The 20,102-nt window shown below is 48.8% G+C and overlaps 1 protein-coding gene across 2 annotated transcripts in view; it reads right to left on the bottom strand.

Annotated features, from left to right (window-relative positions):
- The window catches only part of TMEM59 (transmembrane protein 59), a 65,335-nt gene that overhangs the window by 32,064 nt on the left and 13,169 nt on the right, over positions 1-20,102 (bottom strand). The gene's annotated exons all lie outside the window — the stretch shown is intronic.

Raw genomic sequence — 20,102 nt, forward strand, 5'->3', positions numbered from 1 at the left:
GACGAGGCGACCTTCTCCTGTAAAGAGGATTCCGCCACGGCAAACTCTTCATTGAAATGCAACAAATTAGTTGGCAACGCCGCTGAATTGGCAGCGATGCACACGTACAAATAACAAAAACTCTACGCATTTCCATAACACTGTGGCCGTGAAAGGAGAAGTATATTATAGGCGACGTTTCGGCCAATGGCCCTCCTCTTCCATGGCAGCTGATGCCAGGGGGGGGGGGGGGGGGTGGAGAGTAATGGATGTGGACCAGCGTGGATCCTGACATAAACACAAGGAAATAATGCACAAACGCACACACCACGCAGCTAAGGATGAAGAGATGAGACGCGCCCACCACAACGAGAAGAAATGTTTTTGTCCATTCCAGTGGCCTCTTTTTCTGCACATTGTAATCATTCATGTCCGGGAAAGATTTAATCGGTTTGAAGTACGGATACTTGGAAAATCCGAGGGCGGTATTGATAGAGTTCCCAGTATCAAATCGGAAAATCTGAATTGAGCGCTCATCTCAGGTTTTAGCTGTGCACCAGCATCTTACAGAAGCATTTTGTCACCCACTTCATTTAACGCAATAACGCACTTGAGTTCATCTTCAGGAAAACCATGGAAAGGGCACACACAGCAAAGAGCCACCCCCACCACCAACAAATAATTTGCTCAAGACAAAAATCAAAACCCGAGCTAAAAACCTAATGAACACAACATGAAGACCAGCATGGAACGATCAGCGAGTGAGAAGTTACCCAACTTAACTAAACATAAATCTCCCACCGAGGGCTTCATTTATATCGACTCGCTACATTGCGGGGGCATGTTTGAGGTCAACTCGTCCTGGATTAAATACCAGGTGACAGCCCAATTAAGGTCAACGAGTATAAAAGCAGAACACAAAAAAGATATCGCCACAATCATTTATTCGGACACTTCACAATATCCTGCAGGGACTGCACATCGCTGCAAACAGTGCAAAGTCGTTTTTCGTGCTCTCTTTTAGTCCCCCCCCCTCCCGATACGTTCCATTCATTGGCTACCACATTCTGATAAGCTCCCCCCCCTCTCCTCCCCCTTAACTTGTATTTAAGAACTTGCATCTTGGAATCCCTGCCTCACTTGATACAGCAAATCTGGCTGTGACGGTCCCACCTGATGACGGAGACTTGTGTTGCCTCCGAAACGTCGTGATTTTTTTTTATTCTTTTAATTAATTTTAATTTCATTTTTTACCTACGTGACTTTACCGAAAAAACTAAGAGTATGAATCCTTGCAGTCACGAAAGCTTCAAATCTAGAAAAAAGTATTTTTTGTTTCAGGAGCAATTCTTTGTATTCCGGTGCATGCGCCACTTGGCCCAGCCAGACGACAGCGTCAACATCAGCGTCGACATCTCCAGTGTTCGGTGCTCTCAATGCTACCCTCCAGTCTGCTCAGAGGGCAATCCCCTTCCTCCACTCGTTGATGACCCGGTCTATCAGTGCACTAACCACTTACACGACCGACCCGCACATAGCGCGCACACATGCGCACATTCGCAAGACGTAAATAACAAGCACAATTGAATAGACGCTCACATGCAACATAAACCCAATAGACGACACACACGTGAAGCAAAGCCACAAGGATCACTCGTATAGCCATAAAGACTGCTCTGGAAAGTGTTGTTAGAAACCACTGATTGAGGCGAGCATGGCATAGGATGGGGTAGTGTGGCCAGCAACAAGCCTGGCCTAGTGCAGATTGTTTACACATTGTAACAAGGTACTCATTTAAGGCTTAGTTGACCTAGGGAAGACTAAAAAAAAAGTTTCGGATACCATTTGTCACGAACGTTGTTAATTGCTGGGCATCAAACCCAGGTTTCCATGTTATTAGAACAAAGGTTCGGAAATTGGGTTCCCATTGTAACAAAATACATACAAACAAACACAATGCAACACACATGAAAACGCATGCAACACACGCAATACAACACAAACACATTTTCAACAAAGCAACGTAAACCGCCATTGACCACAAATTGGTGGTTACATGAGCACGATGCTTGGATTGGGGGCTAGGTGCACTCTGGAAGCCACATAAAAAGTTGAAGGCGAGCTGGTAGAAGGTCACGGAGCAGACACAGGTGTTATGGTTATGGGTTAAATGAGTGAGATGACTGGCAGATGCACCACCTGCGCTCTGCCACTACGTCAACTTGATGCATTTTAGCCGCCCGGCGCTCTGCTTATTGCATCGCCCCTCCGCCTCCCATTTTTGCCGGAGGGAGACTGCCTCCAACTGCCAAGCAGTGCCTCTCATGAAGCTTCTCCACAGCGGCTGATCGTGCCACCGCTGGTATCAGTTGTTGGTGAGTTAACTCATCTCCAAGTCCTCCTGTACCACATCAGCCCATCTTTGCTCTAGCCTGTGCCATGCCTGTTTAGCCCCCCTATCCGGCCAAACAAAATCTGCTGTAACGTGGTGGCTGGGTATGCAGGCTACACGACCCAGCCAATGTGTCATTGTAGACTGTAGGAGCCCATTGATGGAATCATGTCCAGATCTTTCAAGGCTCTTTCTAAGCTCTTCACACAATCCAGCTTCGTTAAACCAGGATGGATCGTAGACAAAGTACCCTGACTATTTTAAGCTAGCACAGGTGTTTCTGTAAAAGGCATTATTTTGATTGAGAGGACATGGATTTTTCGGGTGACAAACCAGGCAGATTCAACACAGCATTTAGACAGACGATGAAAAGCAAATGCCACTCGACCAATCAGCGTGAGACACGTGCCACTCAATGGAGCTGGCCATTAGCACACTGTCCTGTATGGGAACTCTTCCACCCGCTCCGCATCCACCCCATCACTCATGGAGATCAGACAGCCACTGTCAATGGGGGGGGGAGGGGGGTGCATCCTCCAACCTTTGAGAATCCTCAACCTCTGCAGGGTTATCCATCACCTGTCCCATGATGTTGTTTGGGCCGAGTGGCTCTCCTTCCCCCAAGACATGATGAAAAAAATACTTATTAAATCTGCAGGACCTGATCAGAGGGGCCAGAGATAGGATCTCCATTCTTCCCATTTGGGACAGTAATGAGATGGTGCTGCGAGTTACTTTTTTGCGCGAAATTAAAGGACGATTTGTAAATCGCAGGTTTTTGGGGAAATTCCTACATCATCTGTAACATGCAAGCTCAGCTCGACGCTGTGATCTGTGAGCCATATGGCCACCTCGGATCAAGCAGATCTTTAGAAAGTGAATCTTTAAAAAGTCTTAAAAACTGACTGGACACGAAGTTCCAAATGTGTTCCAATCATGTGATAAATGAAACCCCAAGTTGCTGGTATTGCAGCATTGTGCACCGCCTCACAAAAAAAAATCCCCCATATAGCCTTAAAAGACTGTTGGGGCAAGTGCTGTTAGCGAGCACCTATGAAGACCGGCCTCGCATACACAAAGATAAAAGATCCCCCGTATAGCCTTAACAGACTGTAGGGGCAAGTGCTGTTAGCGAGCACCTATGAAGACCGGAACGGTACACGAGGGGCTGGGTGGCCAGCACCACGCCCGACCGCCTTTGTCTCCCCAGTGGTGATGTTTACACACCACACCAGGTACTCATTTCAGGCTGAGTCGACCTAGGGGAGGCCCAGGACCGGTTCAGATAATCGTCACTGGTGTTGGCCGTGAGCGGGAATCGAACTCGGGTCGCCGGGTTAGTAGCATAGCGCGCTAACCGCTACACTACCGCTCCCCACACACAAACACACACACAAAAAAAAACACCCAATTCAGCCATGAGAGCTCTAAGGCCAGCTTCTCTCGAGAGCTCACAGAAAAGAAGCAGAATGGACAAGGTGCAATGACACCAACAGACACGCACGCGGAATTCCATTTAGTTTCGCCATGTGTGCCAGGCCCAGCTGCTCCCTTCACGTATTAAGCAATCCTAGTCCAATGCAAAGGAAGCAGCATATGCAGGGCTGCACAAGCAGATCAAGCTCCCTCGCCTCTCTGGAGAAGCAGCCTGAATGGGGCCAGAAGTGGCTGTGAAAACAGCCAGCACAAACGGCACACTTCTGAATCAAAAGCGAAGGCCTGGCCTTGGGTTAAGTCTGCGCACGTGTGAACATGGATATTATTAAGCGCAGCACTGATAGATTACATTGGGCTTGCTACCCCTTGGAACAACTAATTATCGTGGAAGCACCCCGGAGGAATACGGCAGGCGATGCATTCGTTACGTTTCCTCGCCTCCGCCGCGCACAAATAACTGCCAACAACATCGTTGAACAAAGGTGCGGTGGTGTCAGAGAGAAGGGATTGCCTGGGCCCCAGATAGCTGCGTGCGTCTAGGCAGCCGGCTCGATTAGCACGGCCAGTCAGCATGCTCAAATTCGCTAACAGTTTTGATTCCTGCAGCAGCCATATCAATTATTATATGGATGTATTAACCTAATTAAGTTTAAGAAAAAAATAAAAAAGGGGACATTTAATACAATAGGCTTTTTGCGCAGTCATTTGTGACAAGGGTTGAAACAATCAACTCGCTCCACTTGAAAACGCGCTGTAATCATGGGGTGCCATTTATTATTATTATTAAAGCAAATGTTGAAAGAACCAATTGACTATTCTTGTTTGGCAGGCATACAATTAAGGTGCGGAGTTGGGGTCAAGAACTGTTTGTGGACACTACACATGCTGGACTTCTGCTTTCGACAGTTCCGAGTGGATAGCGTCGACAGTGATGGCAGCGCCACCCTGGAGGCTTATGTTTATAAATTAGAAGCCTCTCATTAAAAGGGATTACTATCATCTTGTCAAGGGTACGAATTGCACATCTGACAGAATGTGGAACGATTTTACTGTGACATTCACCGCGCTTGCTGAAAGCAATTCCACCCACGCTCCCACGGCGTGGGACACAGTTGTTATTTCGTAGCGTTAACATTTTTTTTTCTCTAATCAAAATTTTACATTTTAAACCCAGTACAGTGGTGGGCGAGACCGTGAGAGATGGTAAACAGAATCAGAATATTGATTTATACCGGAAGAATCTGATGAGCTATAAAGCTCTTTTTCAGACCTCAGAGAGGTCTCCATCTAGCAATGGATTGATAATGACGGACGATGATGATGATGAATCAGTGCAAAATGACATCTTCCCAAAATTGCACCACAAAAAAACACTTAAAGAGAGGCTATTGTTGAAGAAGAATCTTCGAAAACCTGAGCAAAGATGCTGGATAGTGGAACCCATACCAGTCAGGCACTGTGTAAAGGTGCTGCAAAGCGTGCTCCGTTCACCACAGCTCGAAGGTGAGATACTGATAGAATTAGAAGACGCTGATGATCACTGTGTATTAACATGGGGGGGGGGCGGAAGAGTGGGGTTAGTGATGGTGCAGTGGTGATTTCACTGCACCACAACCTGTGGCTTGAGTTGATTCCCGGTCATGGCAAACACCAGTCGTGAGTGATATCCGACTGGTACTGGCCCCCCAGCCCTCCTTTAACAGCCCGCATTGACCGGCGTGGTGAATTATGATCATAACAATCCTCACGGCCATCGGGCGGTGAGGGAGGCCCTCATCCAGCAATGGGTTGACAAAGGGTGTGTACATTCTGATTTTAATAACACGAGATGCTTTGGGCCTGACCTTTGCTAGATACAACACGCAGACCTCTGTTAGATGAATCAAAACCTCGTTGGAGTGGAGGCAGAAACGGTGAGATTAAAAAAGGCTGTAATTGGCAATGAACAAGCTGAAGAGCAAGACGAGTGAAAATGTCAGCCAAAATGAGAGAAAGTCAGAGAGGATGACACACGCCGAGATGGAGTGACGGAGTCCGTTCACGCGGAGGAGGTGAATTGTGGCATCACGGCCGTGCGGGACGGCGATGGTGTCGGGCGGGGCCTTCATCCAGCAGTGGATAAAATATGGCTGATGATGAAAGGCAATTCAACCGCTGACATCATGCAAACTAGTTCTGTGTCGAGCACTCTGACCACTCGGCTATCCAGCCACAAGCACAGCTACCAATGAGTGGAGGAAAAAAATGCAGTGTACCATGGCTCTGTGTTTCTATGATTTGGCCAAGATATGCTACCATGTGGTTCAAAGATAATTTCTGAAAGGATACAACTGCGGAAAGACACTGTCAATGACAACTGCAGGAACATTCTGCCGTTTGCCCATGGAAGCCCCATCGAGTCTCAAGGCTTCTCCCTTTTAGGAGCATTCTGCTTTTGGATGTTTTTGCCAAATTCCACGAATGACTATTGGCATGCGGAAGGAAACCACATGCCGAAAAAAACCCCCCATAATTACGAGGGAATTAAACAAAAAACACTGCACCGATGGGTTTAATCACCCATTTGCTGTCGGGTCATCTCCTAGGCAGCCCACAGCCCAGCAGGTTAGGGAGCTCCACCAATCTGTGCGACCCACGAAGACTTGCTTGCACGTGCTATAGCCATCTGTGAAAAAGAGCTTCATAACCCATCGGATTCTTCCAATCTAAATATTCTGATTCTGGATTCCAGGCATGTGCCACCAAGTCCAGTATAATGATGTAGGTACTGTATGCTGATCATGATGACAGTGCATCAGTAGAAATGTACAACGGCCACACACTGGAATGCTTTATATGGCTGGCTAATTGCCTTTGTTGTGAACATTGTATTGCTTGATACGGCCGGCTAACTTCCTTTGTTGTGAATTGAAAAACGCTCTCCTTTATCGTTTAAACTTCACAATTTCTAATTGCGACAGTACAAGTGCTCAGCTGCTGCGATGTAAAAGCGCGTTGCAATTGACGACCGCGCAAATGCTGCGTGCTTCCTAGACGAAGGCTCACAGTTGCGCTCAAGAGCGGGGTGCCACGCTCATTTACCATGGCACAATTCATTTAACCCGTTTGTTCAGCACAGGCTTGCATTGAACGCTGCGCAATCTGAACACCACCATCTTCCGTGCCAGCGCGGTGCCCTCACGGTACGGGTGGTGTCTTTTGTCCAATGCCTATTTACTGTGCCAAGCGAGAACCTAAATTTAAAAATTATTTTACGAGGTATGGCCCATTGAGCTATTCGGCTCTTTTTCAGAATCGACCTGGCCACAAATGATAGCTCAACGAAGCGGCTTACCACGGGGAAATTTATAGCAGCCAAATACTCTTAAACGCGTGTTTCCAAAATGCGATGGGAAAAACTGGATCCGGAGAAAAATCTACGCGACCACAGGGAGAGACACGCGCGCAAACTCCAAATATACAGTGGTCAGGTTCAGGATCGAACCCACGACCTCCTGGATACCAGGAGAGGTAGTTAACATCTTGCCACATTAGTCCTGTAAGACGACATCCAAATCTTGCTCGGGGCCAAGCAGGACCATGGCGTGAGGTTAATAATGTTTTGTCTTGCACAGTACATCAAGGCCACAGGCTGATTTCTGCGGTAACGACATAACCTGGTGTCTCCGCAGCCACGCCAGGCTAGTCCGGCACCGACCCTGGCACAGCTCAGTTGTGCCAGTGGAAAAAAAAAAGGTATGGCAGACAGGTGAATGGGCTCAGCATTGTAAAGTGATACCCCCCTTGCAAGCACAAAAATGTTTAGGGGTGACAGACCGACACGTGTTTTTGTATTTCGCCACAATAGTCTGTTGTGACAAACGAGTTCGGCAAATGAAAGATGTAAAAACAGTAAAAAGTGAATAAATACTTTCAAAGGGTTGCACCGTGAACGGGGGGAGGGCAGCTGCCCAGTAGGAGACAACAACAACCGCCATTCGCCACTAAGTGGCGGTGACATCACCACAACGCCAGGCTGTGCACCTTGAGGCCACGTGAAGTGTCGAACGCCCGCTGGCAGGAGGTCACGGGGCAGACCCAGCAGATGCCACAGGTCAACTGAGACGACTGGCTGATGCACCACCTGTGCCCCCGACTGTGCCAACTTGCTGTGCTTTAGCCACCCGGCGCTCCGCTCATTGTTGTGAGCGTCGCTCGTCCGCCCTCCATTGTTGTTGGAGGGCGACTGCCTCCAACTGCCCGGTAGCGTCCTTCACGAGCCTCCTCCACAGAGGCTGATCTTGACACCGCTGGTTCCAGTCATTGGCAAGTCCACTCAGCTCCACATCCTTCTGTACCACATCACTCCATCGCTTCTCTAGCCTGTGCCGCGCCCGTTTAGCCCCCTCGATCCGGCCGAACAAAAGCTGTTTAGGCATGCGGTGGCTGGGCATGCGGGCTACATGACTCAGCCAACGCAGCCTTGCCTGCCGGAGGAGCTCACCTGTGGGACTTTGTCCAGATCTTTCAAGGATTTGTGAGCTCCTCACACAATTCAGCCTGGTTAAACCCAGGATGGATTGTAGGCAGGAGAGCTTAAATGTTTCTAACTAGCGAAGATGTTCCATTAAGGGGGTCCACGTTTCGCAAGCGTAAAGAAGGGAGGGAATGACTGTGGCCGAGAAGACCTGAAGCTTCGTGCGGAGCGACAGACCAGGTAGCTTGTTCCACATTGTTTTCCTGGCCGAGGGATATCCCCTCACCCAGGATCTCACAGAAATGCTCAGAAAATCTGCAAACCTGTTCCTGGGGGTCAGAGATTGGATCACCGTTCTTTCCCCTAATGATGGTAATAGGTTTGGCACTGCAGGTTACTTTTTGATGGAATTCAAGAGCGGTTTGTGATCGTAGGAGACAACCACCCGTCACACCACCAGCGAGACCTCTGGGAAAGCTTTGGTAATGCTTTAATGAAGACAGGTGAGATCACCCTATTGGAGCGTGCAATGCGTCGGCTTCTCTCTGGGCACGCGGGCTTGACTCGGGAGCGCCGTACCTCCGCGCAGAGCTCATTAGCCGTGTGCATCACGAGCCGAGAACTCCCCAACGCCAGCAAATTGGGTTTCGCGCGAAACGTATGCGGTGTTTTCACAAATCCTTTGCGTACATTTTAGGCGTTGTTTGGCCCATTTGCACCTTAAAAATGTTTTGGTTAAATCGGTATTCGTGAAATCTCCATTTTAACTACGAAGAGACAGTGAGAGGCTGTAGAGAATCCATCGGCTCCGTTGCCGCTGCCCACGGAGGAGCTGTAAACCGACCTCATCGGGAACAGCAGTGAAAGTTGCAATCCTCGTAACATGTGAGAAATATCACCGCCAAAGGATAACGTCCACTGTAGAGTACACAGTGGACAAATCGTGTATTTGTTGAAACATTTCAGCCAATATTTTATTGTGGGGAAAAACTGGCAAATCAATGCCAAGTTCTGCTGATGTAACAGTCCGTTTGCCAAAGTCCAGCAGAAAAGGAGAGCACAGAAAGACATAAAAACCCTGCTGCCTGCTGTATATTTGGAGTTTGTGTGTTTTCCCCGTGGTTACGTGGATTTTTCTCTACATTTACAAGCATGCATTTAGAGTATTTGGCTGCTGTAAATTTCCACACAATAAATTTCCACACGAGCTCTCATTTGTGGCCAAGTCGCTTCTGACCAATAACTATACAGTTCAGTGGGCCTTACCAGGTAAAATAAAAAAAATTGTTAAGTTTTTTTTAATTGGGCCATCGACTGCTCAAGTTAACGTTTCAGATTTGAATTCACTGAAAGCCAACACACACAAGTGCTTACGTCCTCGTACACTCCGGTAATCAAACGCACTGTGAATAAAAACAATGTGAAGACTAATGATGACATTGCCTTTGACTGGGGGTGATTATCACGGTTCGCTACGTACGGTGCGATAGAAGTTCAACGCACGTACATTGTATAAATACAAACCGTGTAAGTTATAGATTCCAAATGTTTATCTACGCGTCGGTATACGTTTGCTATGTACGTGTCAGTTGAAACCCTGGATGCCCTTGCAATCTGGACGTTTCATCTCAAGCATTTATCCAGGTGAAATATTTTCACAATGTTAACAATAATAAGATATTCACTTCGCGCCGAACGTGCCGCGTGCACTAGCAGCACCAGATTAAATCCCACCATAAACACATGCACGCAACGTCAACATTTGGCTACTAAATGACTTTTTTTACTCGGCGCGCAACCCACGTGTGTGTTTACAGATAAGGAGAAGAAATCGCACAAAACAGCGCTGTCCTCGGAGCAACGATGTCACGGCTACACCAGCAGAATGTCAAGATGCGCTCCACACGCGGGCGATGTCTCGCGCACCTGCTTTTCTGTTGCCGTCTAATACAGGAGTAATGGATGTCTGGATGGTGCAGGGATGATGGACACAATCCAATAAGTGTGTTGACAGCACACAGGTCAACACTGCTCGCCGCCCGAGCCAAATTGCACGTTGTCAGTGGTTCCGTACTAGAAGTGAGCACAGCAAATGGAGTAGATAATTGCTCGTATGGATATATTAGGCATTCACAACTGGATTTGACTTCACACCCGAATTCCGACGAGAGAAAGAAAGAGCACCTGCCACTGAATTGCAGGAATATAACCGTCTCCTCACGTAAAGCCTTAAATCTCACTTTCAAATATTTATTTTTACCCTTTAACTTGTTAAGAAACCGCCTAACTGTTGTGTACCCAATTCTACCTACCGCTGGTTGAACAGATGTGCAGGTGGGGGGGGTTTCAGAAACTTTCCCTACGGTTTCAACTCCCGCGCCCGGACATGGAATTGAAGCGGCGACCTCTAAACTGCAAGTCCAGTGCGTGACCCATTGCACCATGGCAGCAGCGCTCTTGAAGAAATTAACGACTGGCTCTTGCTCGAATTGTTGTGATAGTAACTGTTACGTACAGGGACTTCTCTTCTACTTACAAATATTCCACTTACGAACTTAAAGAGACACGAACAAACCTGTCCGTGTGTCCAGTTGCCCTTTCGGACCGAGAGTCGTAAGTTCAACCGCCACGCAATAGATGGCGGTGGTGGAATCTACATCTGCAGAACATGAAAAACCAGCGGCATCCACAACTACAGAAGATTATACAACTATTAAAGCCATTCCCCATGTTTAGTGTGCATGCCGTACAACATGTTTGGAATCGAAAGGAGTAAAGTTGGACTTGCCAACAGACCTCTGGAACCTAACTCGTTCTTAAGTAGAGGAGTCCCTGCACAGTAAAAAGCCACCAAGTGGTGATGCAACAATGCATCGATGACCAATGAAAATCACTTCCTACACTCGTGATGCATCATCCACTGAGCCACACGAATACCTATCTCATTGGTTCTCATGAACCCTGCGGCCACTGGACGGGCACTGAATTCACAAATGCACAAATTATGGACCTGCTGGCCCTGGCAAAAAATATTATTTGCAAATATGAGAAATGATAACAAACAAACAAAAGTATTTCGATTCTATTCAACTTTGAATTCTGGCTGCGACGCAAAGTATTGAAGTGGTTTAGCATCGCAATTTATTGAACAAACCTCGATCGGTCACTTCACAGTCGTGAGTGACGTCCGAGAACGCCGCGCTGCAAACATTACCCGAGACAGTCGTGGGAAGATTAGACTTCACTCCCTGTGTAAACTGGCCTCATGGCCTCTTTGAGAACATAGCAATAAACCCCATCGTTTATGCACAAACATTTGAATTAGTATCTGTGAAATGGAGTAGGCACCGTGGAAGCTGTGAAGATCATTTATGTTATTGAGTGTTCGGTCCTAAACGCGGCACATTTTGACATAAGCTCACCTCAAATGTAACTCACAGACTCAAAAACACTGCATGGACATCATAATTAAGAGCACCACCACGAAATAAGTTTCCAAGACATCTAATGAGCAGATTCATAACTTCAAATTCAAAACAGCCAATTGCAGCAACTTTGTAAAGATGCCGTTCGTGTCGGCTCACTGGCCTCTTAAAAGAACACTCCAACTGAACAAAACTCGCCTCATTTTTGTGAGCAAACAAAGTATATGACAAATTGCCTTCTTCCAAACATATGAGAGAAAAATAAGAATGTTCAGCTCAAGGAAGCAAACATTTCAAAACAATGCAATGTGCAATTCACTGGGTTATAGCAACGGCGAGCGATGTAATGTGAGCTAACGTTTCAATTGTAATCTTGATTTTAAGCTTTCATGACTGCAGGAATCCATACTCTTTGCTTCTTACGGTAAAGTCACGGAGATAGAAAATTAACAGATCACGACGTTTCGATCGCAACACAAGCAACCGTCACCAGGTGAGACAAACACAGCAGGAGAACTGCCGAGGCAGGAGAAAGAGCTGCTGCTGCTGCAACAAGAGGTTATTTAGGCTTTAGGTGGGATCAACCCAAGGGTAAGGGGCGGAATTAGAGATGGAATTTGTACGTAAATGTAAGAGATTAGCATGTCAATGTGAGACGGCTCCAGCAACCAGGGGCTGTGCCAATGACAAGATTAGCATGTCAATGTCAGAGAGCCGGGCAACAGGAACAAAAAACCCGCAAGAGCAACTACAAGGAGAGACCAGCATGTCAACGAGAGAGATACACATGGAGAGAGAGACACACACAGAGAGAGACATCCACATAGAGAGAGACACACACAAAGACACACACAGAGACAACCACAGAGAGACACAAAGAGAGACACGCACATAGAGAGAGAGAGAGACACACACACAGACACAGAGAGAGAGAACCTAGAGAGACATACCCATAGAGAGAGAGAACACACAGAGAAAGACACATACGGAGACACACACAGAGACTCAACACAGAGAGACACACCGAGAGAGACAGAGAAACACACACAGAGAGACACAAGCACATATAGAGAGACACGCACATAGAGACACACAGAGAGAAAGGCACACAGAGATATAAACCAGGTCTGTTTTTCACATGGTTTATTATTTTAACATGCAAAAGCCGCCTGACCCACAAAAGCCTTACGTGGCAGTATGGCTCCTTCAGGAGGACCCTTGAAAATAGGATGTGGGGCCAAATGCATTCAAAGATGTGTGTTTGTATGTGGGATGAAACACGAATACGTGGAGAAAAACTCATGCATACGAGGGGGATAACACTCAACTCCACATCAATAGATAGAGGAATAAATTCCTCCTGTATTGCCATTTCATAGCCACCTTGCAGATCAAACCTACAGCACCCAGTATGCCCTGGCAGTGTCCAATACGAGTTACGAACCAGGCTTCAAACCTGCTTAGCTTCCGAGATCCGGTGCACTTGGGGTGATTTGGCAAAATCTGGGAGTATATTTCACGTGATGATAGATCTGCCATGTACAAGTGATCAACCAGCCTACCGTAGTGGCATTTACAGCAGGGTGGATCGCATACCGCCTTCATAATTGATTCCAGACAAATACTTTGTGGGGGTTTTTTGTTGTTGTTGCCAACACCAGCTGGGTTAATGCAAAAAATATTCAAATCCAGACAATCAATATAATCAGCTTATACACCCTGCATCAAGTGGCCCATTTCAGTATTTTGCATGCAATCAATCACGTGCGTAAAATCCACACTACGGGTGAGCAGCGTCTGCGCCGCATCCTCTTTGTGTCTGCTAAAGGAGATTGCTGCAGCATCAAGACACGCAGTATGGGGGGGGGGCACACGGCACGGGTACAGATTCCCTACACACTTCCAAGCGCACACGTGTTCCCCGACTTGTTATTTTGTATGCAACTCCAAGAGCCTCCATCGTCGCCGCCTTTTCCCCACAATTATACTCCGACTGTGCTATTGGGGCGCCACGTGATGAGACGAACACATTTCAATTGTTCCAAACAACCGCAGCTAGAAGTGCATCATGCTGTGTCGGAGAACTGCTCCAGAAGTTGACGTCAAAGAACTACTTCTCAAGCCACATGCACATCAGCCTTTTATATACCATGCAAAGACCGTTCGTCACACACGTCAATCAAACTTAAAACATTTAAGCCTCAGGAGTGAAATAAGCCAAATTGAGTGACAAATCCACGTTCAATTGTGTATTCTGTGCAGTAATTGTTGACCAGGCTGAGACTTCCAACTGCACGACTCTTGAGAACCGAGCTTAACCAAGGGCGGGGCGGTAACTCAGATTTGAACCCAGGATTCGAACCCAGGAATCGAACCCAGGCCCTCAGCGGTGCCGTCTTGGCGCTCTGACCTCCCAGCCACCAGGCCACCTCTTCCCTCTCATTCTCATTCCGTCCCCATCTCTCACTCTCTCTCTAATTGTTTCCTTCCCCATCTCTTTTTAATTCTCTCCTCGTACCACTCCCTTTGTTTTCCTCCCCATCTCTCTTTGTTATTCCTTGGTCGTCTCTCTTCTTCTTAAACGTTTCTCTCCACTCTCTTTTCTCAAAACATTTTCTCGTCTTACTTCTCAACATTTATTTATTTTAAAGCTCGCACTGTCCTGTTTAAAACATTTTTTTTTCTCCCCATATCTCTCCCAATCTCTTTAAATTCTCTCCACCTCTCTCTCACACCACCTCCTTCAATTATCTACACCGCATCTCCCGACTATAATGTGCCAAATATTTTAAAATCAATAAAAGAAACGGGTACGAGTGTTTCATCACAAAAATAAATACGTAGATATATTTATGACCAACAGACTGCAAGTCTCCCAGAGCAATGTCTCTCCCAAGCAGTGTTTATTTAAGCAGGAACACGCCGGGCCCAATATCGACTTTCTGAGTCTCATCAGCAAAAGCAATGTGTGGCTTTGTTAAACAAACTCTGCCGAGTCTCCTGGTCGCACAGACAAGGGCAGTCCACAGACACAGTTAGACCTGTTCGGTGCACTAAACCGAAAGGTAAATAAAGCTCGACTAAGGTTCACCCATCGTCGGGCACTGTGAACCATAGTTCTGCCAGACTGGACCTGGAGATCCACACCACTTCCAGTCCCGTCAACAGGCCCCCTTCAACCATACGAGGAGGCACACATCTAATACGTCCTACGTGGTAGCATGTTCACTGCATGGACATCGAATCGAACATTTAAAATGAAATGAAACGCAAATATAATATAGCACTCCGATGCTAGTTTGGGTTGCACCACAGACGCCAGTTATGTAAAGATGTGTTATTTATCATAGCTCTGCTTATACAAGGTGTGCTTACACAGTAGTCGATGGATGTTGGGAAGACCTTATAACTACAGTTCTGATATAAATAACACATGCTTACATTACACAGTTGGGGGAGGGAAGCAGATGGTGACTTCTGGTACAAGAACCTTACTTTCAGATATAAGCACACCTCTTGGGAGTGCTTGTATCCAGCTTATCCTGGCGCTGCGATAAAACCTGGCCCGTATCTCGCATTGGGAGTTAGCCACGCTTGTGGCACGTCGGGTTTGGTGCCTTTTAAACTTGCCGAACATTCACATTTTTTGCCTGGTCCTGTTGTTTTACCGTAGCAATGTGTTTGTCTCTCATCACTCATGCAGCAGACACACCTTTTGAGTACCTGCCCCGCAGCATGACTCAGGATACGGGATCCCGATACGCCGACCAGCGTGGTGAAGTACGGTTAAATAGCCACCACGACGCACACAGCGTGGGGGAGGAACTCGTCTAGCAGCGTACTGACAACAGCGCTCTACGTACACTCAAGTCATGTGGCGATGCTGCGTAGGCGGTGGTACAACAGGCGCTAATTAACGACTCAACACCTTCGTCAATAACGCTGTGGCCTTAAAAGGAAAAAAAGATATGTCAGGCGATATTTTGAGCAATGGCCCTTTGTCGTAGCACTTAAATAGGAGGGGGCTATGGAGTCAGAGTGGATAACAAGAGATGGAGACTGCACTGTTACACCATGGGGCCTGCACCTCCCATTAGCAGTTGGCTACGTACTGTGCGAAAGAAGTTCAACATACATATATATTTGAATTACATTTTTTAATATTTCCTTGAGGCCAGTGTTCAACTTTACATACGAATAGTTACCTACTAGCATCCTGTAACAGACAATTTCTTCAACATATACTCGGCAACGAGTCTACATGACACACTATTCACACACGCACCACCACCCATCATCGCTTACTGACCAACACTCAGCGACGCTTACCTCTCGCCATCACCCACAACACGCCAAAAATCATCAGCCTCTCGACACTCACGGACACTGGGCAACCACCAACACTGCATCAGCGCTTCACATCAGTGTGAGAGCTGCCACACTGCCTGTGAAAGGTGTTGTCACATTTGCAAGGGGGCGCACGTCAGGGACCGCACTAGAGGCCACCAGGGACCGCCAGTGGCCCGTGGGCCTTGCAATGAAGAACCCAGCTCTAGAGGGCATTTGGCCTACTTTTTGTAGTAATGCTTATGACTCGTTGACACCGGAGTTGGAGGCACACTTGTTTATTTGAATACCAACTTTGTGACATACACAATTGAGGGGGTATCGGCCCCCTCACCCGTCTATCTGAGGACACACCTCTAGGCTAACCTTAGCCTGCCTCTGAGTCCTCCACTAATGGGCTAGGGGAGGCTATCTTGGCCCGACACTGGTCAGTCGGGCCCGGTACCCAGAGTCCAGACCAGCACTGGCTCTGGCTCTGGTACCACGCCACTGGCTCGAGCCTGCGCGGTCCTGATAAGGACGGCGTACCAGGGGGAGTCCAGGGCTCTATCTCAGACGTCTTCCGCCTCCTCTTCTTTAGCTAAACATCACTCCCGAGCCCCCCGATACATTCCCCTTTTATACACCCCCCTCCCTGAGGGGTGGGGCCCCGGGGGATCGTAACGTCCGAAGCGCGGACGTCGTAGAGGGCACCTGCCCGTGCACTGACGTAGCCCCGCCCACTGTGCTTGTTTACCATAGGCTGCCATGCATAACGGGCTCTCTGTAACAGCCCTACATCACTCCCCCCCACATAGCATGCAGCCGTCCCGGCTGCCAACATACAAAATTTGACAATAAAGGTGCCTTCACCCCCTGACGTGTGCCTCACTATTTTTGAACCATAACAGGAACCAGAACAAGACACAACAACAAGATGAGAAACAACCCGTCGCACCCCCCCGAATAAATACGAATTCCGTAAAAAAAACAGCTTATATACAACCAGCAGGGAACCCACCCCGCACACACAACAAACGGTGAACCCAACATATGTACATCCGAGGAGCGGGAAACACACCATCCACACAACAGCCAATAAACACAACAGCTATGTACACATTTTCCGGCCTCACAACAGTTTGCGCATTTTAGCGCGCGTCCTTGCAGCGGGCCCCTCACACGGGGTAACCCCGCGTGGCGGACCATCAGGTGGCGACTGTCCGTCTTGAGGTGAGCATTCCTCTGACTTCGCGTGACCCTCGGTATCCGCAGGAGGGGTGATCGGGCGTGAGCCCGTCACTCCTGATGCTCCTGAAGGTGGCACAGCCGGCAAGGCATTAGGTGAGAGCGACAGAGACGGACCCAGCAAGTCGGCCGACCCCCCACATGTTTGGCCACGCGCGTGTGAAGTGGGGTTGTGTACCGCAGCGAAGGGTTTTAATCTGGAGGGGTGCACGAACCATCGCCGCTTCCCCCACTTGATGCGCACGCACTGCGGACGTAACACCTCCACCACTTCCACAGGGCCCCGCCACGGCCGCACAAGTTTAGAGGAGGTTGCCAGTGGCACCTGGGGGCAGTGCAACCATGCCTTGTCCCCCGGCTTCCACTGCAGCATGTGCGCTCGACTCAATCTGAGGCGCTCATTTGCCTTCTGACGGAGGTCAGAGTTTTGCATTGCAGCATCCCGTGCCTCGGTCAATTTGTCCAGATTAAATTTAACGTGGTCAGCCAGATTAGTTTTTCCCTGCGGCACGGGGATCCGCAACTGGGCACGAACAGGCGGGTCTGGTTCTCGGCCGTACATGAGGTAAAAGGGAGAAAACCCCGTAGCCGCATGGGGTGCCATCCGGTACGCCGCCAAGACCCCCTGAATTTGTAGGTCCCAATCCGTTTGCGAGTCCGAAACTTGTTGTGATAACATGGACGAGATGGTGCGATGCAAACGTTCGACCATCCCGTCAGTTTGTGGGTGATATGGGGAGGTCCGAATTTTCTTTGTGCCCAGGAGATCGCAGACTTGTCTGAGTAGTTTACCGGAAAAATTTCTGCCCTGGTCGGTCAGCAGCCTCTCCGGAGCACCTTTGTCCAGGACATAACCCTGAACAAAGGCCTCCACGATGGCTGCTGCCGACTGGTTGGCCAAAGGCCAGGCCATAGGCCAGCGTGTAAAATACTCGACACCCGTCAACAAATATCTATTCCCTCTGGGGGTGGCGGGGAATGGTCCCAAAATGTCCAGAGCGACCAGCTCGTTTATCCTGGACACTTTGATCGATTGCAAGGGCGGGTTAGACTCCCGTGCCGGCGGTTTGCGTTGTGCACATTGAGGGCACGATCCCAACAAATCCCCCACATCCCTCGTCATGCCAGGCCAGTAAAAATCAAGTTGCAGCAAGGCGAGAGTCTTTTGGGTCCCCAGGTGTAGGAGGCGCTCATGAGCGGCCCATACCACCCTACCCCGCAACCCAGTAGGGACAACCAGCCGATGTCGACGTGACTTCCCGTCCCAATGCATTAGCAGACCTTGGCACATTTCCCATGCGTCGGAACCACCTCTTTTTCCCCCCGCCGCACCGCCAACGCGACGTCGCCACCCGAGGAGGGAGACATCCTCCATCTGGAGGCGCCCCCATTCAATGATGGGCAACCCCAACAGGGAATCTTTGCCCTGTTGTTCGATCGAATTAGGAACCATTGCATCGTCGTCGTTGGCGGCCGCCAAGACAGGTACCGATGTGTCCCCTGGAGGCCTGCAACGTCCAGACCCCAGGAGGCATGCACACTCGGAGGTGGTTGGCAAGCGTGACAGAGCGTCCGCGTTGGTGTGGCGAACGCCCTTACGGTATGTGGTTTGGAAATCGTAATCCTGGAGGACCTCCAACCATCGGGACAATTGTCCCGATGGCTGTTGAACCCTCAGGGCGTACTGCAGTGCCGCATGATCTGTGCGGACGGTGAAATGCCGACCGTACAGATATGGGCGATACTGTTGGACGAAATGGACAATTGCCAACAGTTCCCTACGGGTGACACAATACCGTTGCTCCGCTGGAGACAACACCCGACTGCCGTACGCAACCACATGTTCCACGCCGTCAACCACCTGGGAGAGCACGCCCCCAATACCCGTGTTGCTCGCATCGGTGTCGAGCAAGAACGGTTTTGAAAAATCAGGGTAAATCAGGGGAGGAGCGTTTACCAAAGCATCCCGAAGGGAGCAAAAAGCAGCCTCCTCCTCCTGACCCCAGCAAAACCGAACCCCTTTAGATGTTAAAGCATGTAGGGGTTTGGCGATAGTCGCAAAATTAGCGACGAAGCGTCTATAATACGACGCAAACCCAATAAAACTCCTAACCTCTCCCACTGAGGTGGGAGTCGGCCAGGAGCTTACACACTGCGTTTTGGCGGGATCGGTAGAAATACCTGAGCGCCCCACGATGTGCCCCAAATAACGCACCGACTCGCGTAACAAATGGCATTTTTGGGGCTTAAATTTCAAATTAGCAGCCCGCATCTTTAGGAAAACCGCCCGCAACCTCTGGAGATGTTCCTCAAAAGTTTTGCCAAAGACAATGACGTCATCCAAATAAATCAGGCACGACTCCCATTGCAATCCAGCCAAAACCAATTCCATCAACCGCTGGAAAGTTGCCGGCGCTGAGTGTAAGCCCATCGGCAACCGGTTGAATTGAAACAGGCCGTGCGGAGTACGGAAAGCAGTTTTAGGCTTTGAATCATCGTCCAGAGGAAGCTGCCAGAATCCCGAAAGTAAGTCCAATGTGGAGAAGAATCGCGCTCCCGCCAAGGCGTCAAGCGATTCGTCCATCCGTGGGAGCGGGTATGCGTCGGCAACCGTAATTTTATTAAGGCGCCGAAAGTCAACGCAAAACCGCAACGAACCGTCCTGCTTCTTAACCAGGACGATCGGCGCTCCCCAAGGGCTGTTGGAGGGAGAAATTATGTCGGCGGCTAGCATGTCATCAACAGCCGATTTGACATGGTCCTTTTCGGCGGGACTCAACCGAAAAAGATTTTGGCGTATTGGCGCGCTGTCACCCGTATCAATATGGTGACGCAGCAG

Source organism: Lampetra planeri, chromosome 24, assembly GCF_965212315.1.
Source record: "Lampetra planeri chromosome 24, kcLamPlan1.2.h2, whole genome shotgun sequence".
In the NCBI taxonomy this organism is placed as follows: domain Eukaryota; kingdom Metazoa; phylum Chordata; class Hyperoartia; order Petromyzontiformes; family Petromyzontidae; genus Lampetra; species Lampetra planeri.